The sequence below is a fragment of the Eleutherodactylus coqui genome, chromosome 8, assembly GCF_035609145.1.
Source record: "Eleutherodactylus coqui strain aEleCoq1 chromosome 8, aEleCoq1.hap1, whole genome shotgun sequence".
Classification (NCBI taxonomy): Eukaryota; Metazoa; Chordata; class Amphibia; order Anura; family Eleutherodactylidae; genus Eleutherodactylus; species Eleutherodactylus coqui.
In genome coordinates this window covers 125885876-125900260 of record NC_089844.1, presented here as the reverse complement: position 1 = coordinate 125900260, position 14385 = coordinate 125885876, and positions in this window count along the sequence as shown.

Below are 14385 nucleotides of genomic sequence, written 5' to 3'. Positions count from 1 at the left end.
CAGTATAATTTAATTCAAATTTGTCACTGGGGGCAAGTAAAGTCCAAAATGTTATGTGCAACTCTTCACTGTTAGGACTTTAAAACATAACCTTTAATAAAGCAATTAAAATTTAAAATAGTACTCACAAAGACTGACACACATAATACATAAAGAAAAATATTAATAACTCTGGAAGTATCTCAGAGGATTCTTGAAAATGTAGATGCCATATATCGTGCTTTCTAGGTATAGTGTGATGCCTTAACTGGTATCTATTCGAGGCAATGAATAACCGTTTTAGGGTGATAATACACCCCCACAACGATAGTATCTACAGTCTTGGGAAACTGATGGTGCCCAAGACTGAGATTATTTGTGCTTTGTATTAGCACCAAGAAGGCTTAATCAATATCTGGTCCTTGGTCCGACGCGTTTCGCTCAACTTGAGCTCCTCAGGGACCTCTTGTAAATATTTAATATGCCTCTCAGGATCTTAACAGCAATTGCATAGTAACCAAATAGTGAGCATTCAGTTGGTCGCAGGTAAACATATATCTTGCAGATCAGATGTTATCTGCAATGAAGTATATAATACCTCTTAATATGGTAAAAAAATTTTTTAAAGAATCTTTCCAAAAGAATTTTTTCTGAAAAGTTCAGAGTAAGCCATGTATCAGAGTCTCGCGTTGTGCAAGAGACAGTGCTGCATGGACTTTACACACCCATGCCCTGCATCTACCTTGATAGCTTGCTGGCCCCTATATATTTACTAATTCCTATCTACCAGTGGTAATAATGTTACCTAATAGTTTTTAGGTCACACACTGTAGAATTTCTAACTACTATCTCTCTCCGCTAATTAGGTTCTATTAGTGCCTTATTCCTAATGCTTCTCTGATTACAAGATAGCAAAAAGTATCGCACTAAGTAGCAGGTAGATCAGAAAAATAAAAAAGGATAGAGCAACAGCAAGCCAACCACCCTGATGGTGAGTGATTGGTATCAATGAGCAAAGTCCCAGGAGCTCTCTTAAATAGGAGCTAAAGTGCCCGCCTCAGAGAGGGTGTGTGTCTCCAAACTCCAATCAGGGTGCAGAGCTTGATTACTATAGGAAATGTTACCAAGGCAACCTACAATGTTTTCCTACACTGATGGATCAGTCACGACAATCATGATTACTTAGGATATATATAATACATCCCATTTCTCCTCACTTATGCTGTATGAGCCTCGAGTGGCGCACAGTGTAAGCTCTCGCCTACAACCCGAAGGCTGCAAGTTCGATCCCCACATGACTCGGGTAGCCGGCTCATGGCCAACTCAGCCCTCCATCCCCCCGGGGCCGGCAAAATGAGCACCCAGCCTGGTGGGGCGCAATAAGCAACAATTACCCGAAGGCGCTGCGCAACAAGTTGGCGCTATACAAATACCAAGATTATTATAGTTAATAATATATAGAATTGGAGCATGTTAAGTGAGGTTTGTATATAAGCGCATGATGATCCACACAAGTAAAACGGTTAGTGTGCCAAATCTATGACAATAGTGTAGATGGTAATGATGCTACCCAAGTTATATTGGGAAAAGAACGGTTCCTTACAAATGGTCTCTTCAAATAAAACAGTTGAATGACAGGTTTTCGTTAAGTCCAGTCGGGTGAATTGAATCAAATCTGTAAATCCAGTTTGCTTCTTTTTGGAGAAGTCGTCTATCGATGTTACCTTTACGGCCAAAGGTGCGAATGGTCTCAATTCCTTGGAATTTCAGTTGAGTCTCGTCTCCCTGATGTTTCTCCCACATGTGATTGGCGACCGGAGTGTTTTCCTTCCTCCGTATTGTACCAATATGCCCTAAAATTCGTCGGCGGAATTGTTGTACCGTCTTTCCGACGTAATTTAATGGACAACTGCAGGTAGCCAAATATACAACGTTCGTACTCCTACAATTGATAAATTCACGGTTTGTGTATATTTTTGATGTTGATACACATTTAAAGGAGGAGCTCTTGAGTATAAATGGGCAAGCCATGCAGTTAGAACATGGATACGTACCGGTGAAGTTATGTCGCCCTAGCCACATCGTGTCTGGAAGTGTTGGTTGGAGATGGCTTTTTACAAGTCTGTCACGTAAATTACGTCCACGTCTGAATGTGAAAGTTGGATATTCTGATAGATATCCCTTAACATCAGGGTCCTCAATAAGAAGATCCCACTGTTGTCCAACAATTTTTCGAATTTCACTGGCACCTGAGTCATATGTGCCTATAATTCTCATTTTTTCTGTGTCTGTTCGTTTACGTGTCTGGAGTAGTTCAGTCCTGTTTTGACTAGACGAGAATTCCTGAGCTTCATTAATAATCATGTCAGGATATCCACGTTCCCTGAATCTGTTGGCTAATTTGGCACTTTCAGATTTGAATTCATCCATATCAGAACAGTTCCGACGAATTCTCAAAAACTGTCCCTTAGGGATGGATTTCTTAAGGGAGTAAGGATGAAAGCTCTCCCATGCCAGTAGGGAGTTGGTAGCTGTTTCTTTCCTAAATAATGTTGTAGATAATGTACCATCCGTTTGTTTCTGAATTTTCAAATCCAGGAAAGAGACAGAGAACTCATCACATACAGTTGTGAATTTGAGATTTAAATCATTATGGTTCAATGAGTCCACAAATTCCTCCAGGGATCTTCGGGAGCCGGACCACAACAAAAAGATGTCATCAATAAAGCGTATCCAAAAAATAATGGATCTGGACCAGAGAGAATTGTGCTCAGCGAAGACGTGGTGTTCCTCCCACCAGCCCAGGTAGAGATTAGCGTAGGATGGGGCACATGGTGTCCCCATCGCTGTCCCCCTGAGCTGGTGGAAGTACTGACCGTTGAAAAGAAAATAGTTATGGGTAAGTATGTAAGATAAGAGTTCCATTACAAAGGAATTGTGTTTGGACAGATATATTCCTCTTTGTTTTAGGAAATAGTCTACAGCTTTCAAACCACCATGATGGGGTATCGAGCTGTACAAGGATTCCACATCAAGTGACACTAATAATGTATCCGGTTCAACACAAATTCCTTCTATTTGTCTAAGAGTGTCCATAGTGTCCTCTATGTGGGAAGGGAGGGATGAGACAAAAGGCCGTAAAATCTGATCTACATATTTACTAATGTTTTGACATAGGTTGTCCACACCTGAGACAATTGGACGGCCGCGTAATGGATTGGTACCCTTGTGAATCTTAGGTAATGTATAAAATGTAGCAATTTTCGGGCATTTAGGAGTCAGGAATTTTAATTCTGATATTCCAATCAGATTATCTGCACGTGCTCTATTCAAGATGGATATCAGTTCTTTCAAGAAGGTATTGGTAGGATCCACTGAGATCACTGAATACGTGTCTGTATCACTCAGTAGATCCATGCACGTTTTAATGTAGTCGTCCCGATCCATGACGACCACATTGCCACCTTTATCAGATGGTTTTATAATCACTTTCTCATCCGATTCCAGACCCCGTAATGCTAACATTTCCCCATGAGACATATTCTGGCACCTCCTAAGATTTTTCTCATCAAGGTTTTTAATTTCCCTGAGAACAACTTTCTCAAATACATCAATGAGCGGACATGAAAGTGATGGTGGATTACTGGAACTTTTCAGTCTTAGTGTGGTAAATGGTCCCTCCCCTGGATTACGTAGCCCCTCACTCTCAAGATCTTGTAGAGCGTTATGGATCTGCATATCCTCAATATTTAATCCAAGTTCGGAGGCTTGTGTTCTATCCAGTTGGGCAAAATATTTTTTCCACCTCAGTTTGCGCGTGAAGAGGGAGATGTCCTTCGCCCAGGCGAAGCGGTCAAACCGCGCCGCCGGGACGAAGGACAGCCCCCTCTCCAACACGCAGATTTCCTCCTCCGAGAGTTGTCTCTGGGAGAGATTCACAACCGACATCTTGTCCCTTGTTGGTTCCACCCCAAATGTTTTGGAGTGCGGCTTCCCAATTCCCCCAGTGTTTTTTACTGTGGATTTTTTTCGATCCCTTAGTGAATAGGGGTACGATAGCTGGCCTAAAAAATTGTTGTTATTAACCCCACTGGTGTATCTGCCTCTGCCTCTGCTCTTTTGAAATCCTCGTCCTCTATTACGTCTGCCCCGATATTCATTCCTGTCTCTGAACTCCCCATCGGATAGTTCAATATCTGAGGAGCTAATATCGGTTTCTGATCTGTTGTGGACTGATGGATATGCCCGATTCTCCTTAAAGTCCAACATGTCTCTATTAAACTGAGAGTGTTTCCTCTCTTTTATGACAGACGTGTATTTTTCAATATTTTGCTGTAGAGTTTTCTCCTTAGCAACGAAGTCAGGGTCAGAGTTATGGGCTTGAGCTCTATCCAATAGTTCATCCAATGTTTTTAGGTTTTTTTCTAGAGCAATGCTCTCTTTATCAATCAGTGTTTGAATAAGTTTAAGTGAAAACTCCGTCGACTCTCTTTCCCATTTAGCCAGGAAGTCTTTGTTAGTATGTCTACGTGGAGGTGCTATGGAGCTTCGCAGTCCTCTAGGTACTATGCGATGCTCAGCATAGCGCTTTAGGCCCTGGATCTCCCACCACCCACGTATGCACTCCCTGTATTGTAACGTTAGGTTTTTGAAGAGACCGTTCATATTGGTAGTATGGGACCGTGGGCTAAATCGGCCCTCCGAAAACACAGAGTTGGCTTCCGAGCTCCAACTTTCCATGTCTAGTTTTCTAGATAAGAATCCTGCCATTATAATTTAATTCAAATTTGTCACTGGGGGCAAGTAAAGTCCAAAATGTTATGTGCAACTCTTCACTGTTAGGACTTTAAAACATAACCTTTAATAAAGCAATTAAAATTTAAAATAGTACTCACAAAGACTGACACACATAATACATAAAGAAAAATATTAATAACTCTGGAAGTATCTCAGAGGATTCTTGAAAATGTAGATGCCATATATCGTGCTTTCTAGGTATAGTGTGATGCCTTAACTGGTATCTATTCGAGGCAATGAATAACCGTTTTAGGGTGATAATACACCCCCACAACGATAGTATCTACAGTCTTGGGAAACTGATGGTGCCCAAGACTGAGATTATTTGTGCTTTGTATTAGCACCAAGAAGGCTTAATCAATATCTGGTCCTTGGTCCGACGCGTTTCGCTCAACTTGAGCTCCTCAGGGACCTCTTGTAAATATTTAATATGCCTCTCAGGATCTTAACAGCAATTGCATAGTAACCAAATAGTGAGCATTCAGTTGGTCGCAGGTAAACATATATCTTGCAGATCAGATGTTATCTGCAATGAAGTATATAATACCTCTTAATATGGTAAAAAAAATTTTTTAAAGAATCTTTCCAAAAGAATTTTTTCTGAAAAGTTCAGAGTAAGCCATGTATCAGAGTCTCGCGTTGTGCAAGAGACAGTGCTGCATGGACTTTACACACCCATGCCCTGCATCTACCTTGATAGCTTGCTGGCCCCTATATATTTACTAATTCCTATCTACCAGTGGTAATAATGTTACCTAATAGTTTTTAGGTCACACACTGTAGAATTTCTAACTACTATCTCTCTCCGCTAATTAGGTTCTATTAGTGCCTTATTCCTAATGCTTCTCTGATTACAAGATAGCAAAAAGTATCGCACTAAGTAGCAGGTAGATCAGAAAAATAAAAAAGGATAGAGCAACAGCAAGCCAACCACCCTGATGGTGAGTGATTGGTATCAATGAGCAAAGTCCCAGGAGCTCTCTTAAATAGGAGCTAAAGTGCCCGCCTCAGAGAGGGTGTGTGTCTCCAAACTCCAATCAGGGTGCAGAGCTTGATTACTATAGGAAATGTTACCAAGGCAACCTACAATGCTTTCCTACACTGATGGATCAGTCACGACAATCATGATTACTTAGGATATATATAATACATCCCATTTCTCCTCACTTATGCTGTATGAGCCTCGAGTGGCGCACAGTGTAAGCTCTCGCCTACAACCCGAAGGCTGCAAGTTCGATCCCCACATGACTCGGGTAGCCGGCTCATGGCCAACTCAGCCCTCCATCCCCCCGGGGCCGGCAAAATGAGCACCCAGCCTGGTGGGGCGCAATAAGCAACAATTACCCGAAGGCGCTGCGCAACAAGTTGGCGCTATACAAATACCAAGATTATTATAGTTAATAATATATAGAATTGGAGCATGTTAAGTGAGGTTTGTATATAAGCGCATGATGATCCACACAAGTAAAACGGTTAGTGTGCCAAATCTATGACAATAGTGTAGATGGTAATGATGCTACCCAAGTTATATTGGGAAAAGAACGGTTCCTTACAAATGGTCTCTTCAAATAAAACAGTTGAATGACAGGTTTTCGTTAAGTCCAGTCGGGTGAATTGAATCAAATCTGTAAATCCAGTTTGCTTCTTTTTGGAGAAGTCGTCTATCGATGTTACCTTTACGGCCAAAGGTGCGAATGGTCTCAATTCCTTGGAATTTCAGTTGAGTCTCGTCTCCCTGATGTTTCTCCCACATGTGATTGGCGACCGGAGTGTTTTCCTTCCTCCGTATTGTACCAATATGCCCTAAAATTCGTCGGCGGAATTGTTGTACCGTCTTTCCGACGTAATTTAATGGACAACTGCAGGTAGCCAAATATACAACGTTCGTACTCCTACAATTGATAAATTCACGGTTTGTGTATATTTTTGATGTTGATACACATTTAAAGGAGGAGCTCTTGAGTATAAATGGGCAAGCCATGCAGTTAGAACATGGATACGTACCGGTGAAGTTATGTCGCCCTAGCCACATCGTGTCTGGAAGTGTTGGTTGGAGATGGCTTTTTACAAGTCTGTCACGTAAATTACGTCCACGTCTGAATGTGAAAGTTGGATATTCTGATAGATATCCCTTAACATCAGGGTCCTCAATAAGAAGATCCCACTGTTGTCCAACAATTTTTCGAATTTCACTGGCACCTGAGTCATATGTGCCTATAATTCTCATTTTTTCTGTGTCTGTTCGTTTACGTGTCTGGAGTAGTTCAGTCCTGTTTTGACTAGACGAGAATTCCTGAGCTTCATTAATAATCATGTCAGGATATCCACGTTCCCTGAATCTGTTGGCTAATTTGGCACTTTCAGATTTGAATTCATCCATATCAGAACAGTTCCGACGAATTCTCAAAAACTGTCCCTTAGGGATGGATTTCTTAAGGGAGTAAGGATGAAAGCTCTCCCATGCCAGTAGGGAGTTGGTAGCTGTTTCTTTCCTAAATAATGTTGTAGATAATGTACCATCCGTTTGTTTCTGAATTTTCAAATCCAGGAAAGAGACAGAGAACTCATCACATACAGTTGTGAATTTGAGATTTAAATCATTATGGTTCAATGAGTCCACAAATTCCTCCAGGGATCTTCGGGAGCCGGACCACAACAAAAAGATGTCATCAATAAAGCGTATCCAAAAAATAATGGATCTGGACCAGAGAGAATTGTGCTCAGCGAAGACGTGGTGTTCCTCCCACCAGCCCAGGTAGAGATTAGCGTAGGATGGGGCACATGGTGTCCCCATCGCTGTCCCCCTGAGCTGGTGGAAGTACTGACCGTTGAAAAGAAAATAGTTATGGGTAAGTATGTAAGATAAGAGTTCCATTACAAAGGAATTGTGTTTGGACAGATATATTCCTCTTTGTTTTAGGAAATAGTCTACAGCTTTCAAACCACCATGATGGGGTATCGAGCTGTACAAGGATTCCACATCAAGTGACACTAATAATGTATCCGGTTCAACACAAATTCCTTCTATTTGTCTAAGAGTGTCCATAGTGTCCTCTATGTGGGAAGGGAGGGATGAGACAAAAGGCCGTAAAATCTGATCTACATATTTACTAATGTTTTGACATAGGTTGTCCACACCTGAGACAATTGGACGGCCGCGTAATGGATTGGTACCCTTGTGAATCTTAGGTAATGTATAAAATGTAGCAATTTTCGGGCATTTAGGAGTCAGGAATTTTAATTGCTAAGGAGAAAACTCTACAGCAAAATATTGAAAAATACACGTCTGTCATAAAAGAGAGGAAACACTCTCAGTTTAATAGAGACATGTTGGACTTTAAGGAGAATCGGGCATATCCATCAGTCCACAACAGATCAGAAACCGATATTAGCTCCTCAGATATTGAACTATCCGATGGGGAGTTCAGAGACAGGAATGAATATCGGGGCAGACGTAATAGAGGACGAGGATTTCAAAAGAGCAGAGGCAGAGGCAGATACACCAGTGGGGTTAATAACAACAATTTTTTAGGCCAGCTATCGTACCCCTATTCACTAAGGGATCGAAAAAAATCCACAGTAAAAAACACTGGGGGAATTGGGAAGCCGCACTCCAAAACATTTGGGGTGGAACCAACAAGGGACAAGATGTCGGTTGTGAATCTCTCCCAGAGACAACTCTCGGAGGAGGAAATCTGCGTGTTGGAGAGGGGGCTGTCCTTCGTCCCGGCAGCGCGGTTTGACCGCTTCGCCTGGGCGAAGGACATCTCCCTCTTCACGCGCAAACTGAGGTGGAAAAAATATTTTGCCCAACTGGATAGAACACAAGCCTCCGAACTTGGATTAAATATTGAGGATATGCAGATCCATAACGCTCTACAAGATCTTGAGAGTGAGGGGCTACGTAATCCAGGGGAGGGACCATTTACCACACTAAGACTGAAAAGTTCCAGTAATCCACCATCACTTTCATGTCCGCTCATTGATGTATTTGAGAAAGTTGTTCTCAGGGAAATTAAAAACCTTGATGAGAAAAATCTTAGGAGGTGCCAGAATATGTCTCATGGGGAAATGTTAGCATTACGGGGTCTGGAATCGGATGAGAAAGTGATTATAAAACCATCTGATAAAGGTGGCAATGTGGTCGTCATGGATCGGGACGACTACATTAAAACGTGCATGGATCTACTGAGTGATACAGACACGTATTCAGTGATCTCAGTGGATCCTACCAATACCTTCTTGAAAGAACTGATATCCATCTTGAATAGAGCACGTGCAGATAATCTGATTGGAATATCAGAATTAAAATTCCTGACTCCTAAATGCCCGAAAATTGCTACATTTTATACATTACCTAAGATTCACAAGGGTACCAATCCATTACGCGGCCGTCCAATTGTCTCAGGTGTGGACAACCTATGTCAAAACATTAGTAAATATGTAGATCAGATTTTACGGCCTTTTGTCTCATCCCTCCCTTCCCACATAGAGGACACTATGGACACTCTTAGACAAATAGAAGGAATTTGTGTTGAACCGGATACATTATTAGTGTCACTTGATGTGGAATCCTTGTACAGCTCGATACCCCATCATGGTGGTTTGAAAGCTGTAGACTATTTCCTAAAACAAAGAGGAATATATCTGTCCAAACACAATTCCTTTGTAATGGAACTCTTATCTTACATACTTACCCATAACTATTTTCTTTTCAACGGTCAGTACTTCCACCAGCTCAGGGGGACAGCGATGGGGACACCATGTGCCCCATCCTACGCTAATCTCTACCTGGGCTGGTGGGAGGAACACCACGTCTTCGCTGAGCACAATTCTCTCTGGTCCAGATCCATTATTTTTTGGATACGCTTTATTGATGACATCTTTTTGTTGTGGTCCGGCTCCCGAAGATCCCTGGAGGAATTTGTGGACTCATTGAACCATAATGATTTAAATCTCAAATTCACAACTGTATGTGATGAGTTCTCTGTCTCTTTCCTGGATTTGAAAATTCAGAAACAAACGGATGGTACATTATCTACAACATTATTTAGGAAAGAAACAGCTACCAACTCCCTACTGGCATGGGAGAGCTTTCATCCTTACTCCCTTAAGAAATCCATCCCTAAGGGACAGTTTTTGAGAATTCGTCGGAACTGTTCTGATATGGATGAATTCAAATCTGAAAGTGCCAAATTAGCCAACAGATTCAGGGAACGTGGATATCCTGACATGATTATTAATGAAGCTCAGGAATTCTCGTCTAGTCAAAACAGGACTGAACTACTCCAGACACGTAAACGAACAGACACAGAAAAAATGAGAATTATAGGCACATATGACTCAGGTGCCAGTGAAATTCGAAAAATTGTTGGACAACAGTGGGATCTTCTTATTGAGGACCCTGATGTTAAGGGATATCTATCAGAATATCCAACTTTCACATTCAGACGTGGACGTAATTTACGTGACAGACTTGTAAAAAGCCATCTCCAACCAACACTTCCAGACACGATGTGGCTAGGGCGACATAACTTCACCGGTACGTATCCATGTTCTAACTGCATGGCTTGCCCATTTATACTCAAGAGCTCCTCCTTTAAATGTGTATCAACATCAAAAATATACACAAACCGTGAATTTATCAATTGTAGGAGTACGAACGTTGTATATTTGGCTACCTGCAGTTGTCCATTAAATTACGTCGGAAAGACGGTACAACAATTCCGCCGACGAATTTTAGGGCATATTGGTACAATACGGAGGAAGGAAAACACTCCGGTCGCCAATCACATGTGGGAGAAACATCAGGGAGACGAGACTCAACTGAAATTCCAAGGAATTGAGACCATTCGCACCTTTGGCCGTAAAGGTAACATCGATAGACGACTTCTCCAAAAAGAAGCAAACTGGATTTACAGATTTGATTCAATTCACCCGACTGGACTTAACGAAAACCTGTCATTCAACTGTTTTATTTGAAGAGACCATTTGTAAGGAACCGTTCTTTTCCCAATATAACTTGGGTAGCATCATTACCATCTACACTATTGTCATAGATTTGGCACACTAACCGTTTTACTTGTGTGGATCATCATGCGCTTATATACAAACCTCACTTAACATGCTCCAATTCTATATATTATTAACTATAATAATCTTGGTATTTGTATAGCGCCAACTTGTTGCGCAGCGCCTTCGGGTAATTGTTGCTTATTGCGCCCCACCAGGCTGGGTGCTCATTTTGCCGGCCCCGGGGGGATGGAGGGCTGAGTTGGCCATGAGCCGGCTACCCGAGTCATGTGGGGATCGAACTTGCAGCCTTCGGGTTGTAGGCGAGAGCTTACACTGTGCGCCACTCGAGGCTCATACAGCATAAGTGAGGAGAAATGGGATGTATTATATATATCCTAAGTAATCATGATTGTCGTGACTGATCCATCAGTGTAGGAAAGCATTGTAGGTTGCCTTGGTAACATTTCCTATAGTAATCAAGCTCTGCACCCTGATTGGAGTTTGGAGACACACACCCTCTCTGAGGCGGGCACTTTAGCTCCTATTTAAGAGAGCTCCTGGGACTTTGCTCATTGATACCAATCACTCACCATCAGGGTGGTTGGCTTGCTGTTGCTCTATCCTTTTTTATTTTTCTGATCTACCTGCTACTTAGTGCGATACTTTTTGCTATCTTGTAATCAGAGAAGCATTAGGAATAAGGCACTAATAGAACCTAATTAGCGGAGAGAGATAGTAGTTAGAAATTCTACAGTGTGTGACCTAAAAACTATTAGGTAACATTATTACCACTGGTAGATAGGAATTAGTAAATATATAGGGGCCAGCAAGCTATCAAGGTAGATGCAGGGCATGGGTGTGTAAAGTCCATGCAGCACTGTCTCTTGCACAACGCGAGACTCTGATACATGGCTTACTCTGAACTTTTCAGAAAAAATTCTTTTGGAAAGATTCTTTAAAAAATTTTTTTTACCATATTAAGAGGTATTATATACTTCATTGCAGATAACATCTGATCTGCAAGATATATGTTTACCTGCGACCAACTGAATGCTCACTATTTGGTTACTATGCAATTGCTGTTAAGATCCTGAGAGGCATATTAAATATTTACAAGAGGTCCCTGAGGAGCTCAAGTTGAGCGAAACGCGTCGGACCAAGGACCAGATATTGATTAAGCCTTCTTGGTGCTAATACAAAGCACAAATAATCTCAGTCTTGGGCACCATCAGTTTCCCAAGACTGTAGATACTATCGTTGTGGGGGTGTATTATCACCCTAAAACGGTTATTCATTGCCTCGAATAGATACCAGTTAAGGCATCACACTATACCTAGAAAGCACGATATATGGCATCTACATTTTCAAGAATCCTCTGAGATACTTCCAGAGTTATTAATATTTTTCTTTATGTATTATGTGTGTCAGTCTTTGTGAGTACTATTTTAAATTTTAATTGCTTTATTAAAGGTTATGTTTTAAAGTCCTAACAGTGAAGAGTTGCACATAACATTTTGGACTTTACTTGCCCCCAGTGACAAATTTGAATTAAATTATAATGGCAGGATTCTTATCTAGAAAACTAGACATGGAAAGTTGGAGCTCGGAAGCCAACTCTGTGTTTTCGGAGGGCCGATTTAGCCCACGGTCCCATACTACCAATATGAACGGTCTCTTCAAAAACCTAACGTTACAATACAGGGAGTGCATACGTGGGTGGTGGGAGATCCAGGGCCTAAAGCGCTATGCTGAGCATCGCATAGTACCTAGAGGACTGCGAAGCTCCATAGCACCTCCACGTAGACATACTAACAAAGACTTCCTGGCTAAATGGGAAAGAGAGTCGACGGAGTTTTCACTTAAACTTATTCAAACACTGATTGATAAAGAGAGCATTGCTCTAAAAAAAAACCTAAAAACATTGGATGAACTATTGGATAGAGCTCAAGCCCATAACTCTGACCCTGACTTCGTTGCTAAGGAGAAAACTCTACAGCAAAATATTGAAAAATACACGTCTGTCATAAAAGAGAGGAAACACTCTCAGTTTAATAGAGACATGTTGGACTTTAAGGAGAATCGGGCATATCCATCAGTCCACAACAGATCAGAAACCGATATTAGCTCCTCAGATATTGAACTATCCGATGGGGAGTTCAGAGACAGGAATGAATATCGGGGCAGACGTAATAGAGGACGAGGATTTCAAAAGAGCAGAGGCAGAGGCAGATACACCAGTGGGGTTAATAACAACAATTTTTTAGGCCAGCTATCGTACCCCTATTCACTAAGGGATCGAAAAAAATCCACAGTAAAAAACACTGGGGGAATTGGGAAGCCGCACTCCAAAACATTTGGGGTGGAACCAACAAGGGACAAGATGTCGGTTGTGAATCTCTCCCAGAGACAACTCTCGGAGGAGGAAATCTGCGTGTTGGAGAGGGGGCTGTCCTTCGTCCCGGCGGCGCGGTTTGACCGCTTCGCCTGGGCGAAGGACATCTCCCTCTTCACGCGCAAACTGAGGTGGAAAAAATATTTTGCCCAACTGGATAGAACACAAGCCTCCGAACTTGGATTAAATATTGAGGATATGCAGATCCATAACGCTCTACAAGATCTTGAGAGTGAGGGGCTACGTAATCCAGGGGAGGGACCATTTACCACACTAAGACTGAAAAGTTCCAGTAATCCACCATCACTTTCATGTCCGCTCATTGATGTATTTGAGAAAGTTGTTCTCAGGGAAATTAAAAACCTTGATGAGAAAAATCTTAGGAGGTGCCAGAATATGTCTCATGGGGAAATGTTAGCATTACGGGGTCTGGAATCGGATGAGAAAGTGATTATAAAACCATCTGATAAAGGTGGCAATGTGGTCGTCATGGATCGGGACGACTACATTAAAACGTGCATGGATCTACTGAGTGATACAGACACGTATTCAGTGATCTCAGTGGATCCTACCAATACCTTCTTGAAAGAACTGATATCCATCTTGAATAGAGCACGTGCAGATAATCTGATTGGAATATCAGAATTAAAATTCCTGACTCCTAAATGCCCGAAAATTGCTACATTTTATACATTACCTAAGATTCACAAGGGTACCAATCCATTACGCGGCCGTCCAATTGTCTCAGGTGTGGACAACCTATGTCAAAACATTAGTAAATATGTAGATCAGATTTTACGGCCTTTTGTCTCATCCCTCCCTTCCCACATAGAGGACACTATGGACACTCTTAGACAAATAGAAGGAATTTGTGTTGAACCGGATACATTATTAGTGTCACTTGATGTGGAATCCTTGTACAGCTCGATACCCCATCATGGTGGTTTGAAAGCTGTAGACTATTTCCTAAAACAAAGAGGAATATATCTGTCCAAACACAATTCCTTTGTAATGGAACTCTTATCTTACATACTTACCCATAACTATTTTCTTTTCAACGGTCAGTACTTCCACCAGCTCAGGGGGACAGCGATGGGGACACCATGTGCCCCACCCTACGCTAATCTCTACCTGGGCTGGTGGGAGGAACACCACGTCTTCGCTGAGCACAATTCTCTCTGGTCCAGATCCATTATTTTTTG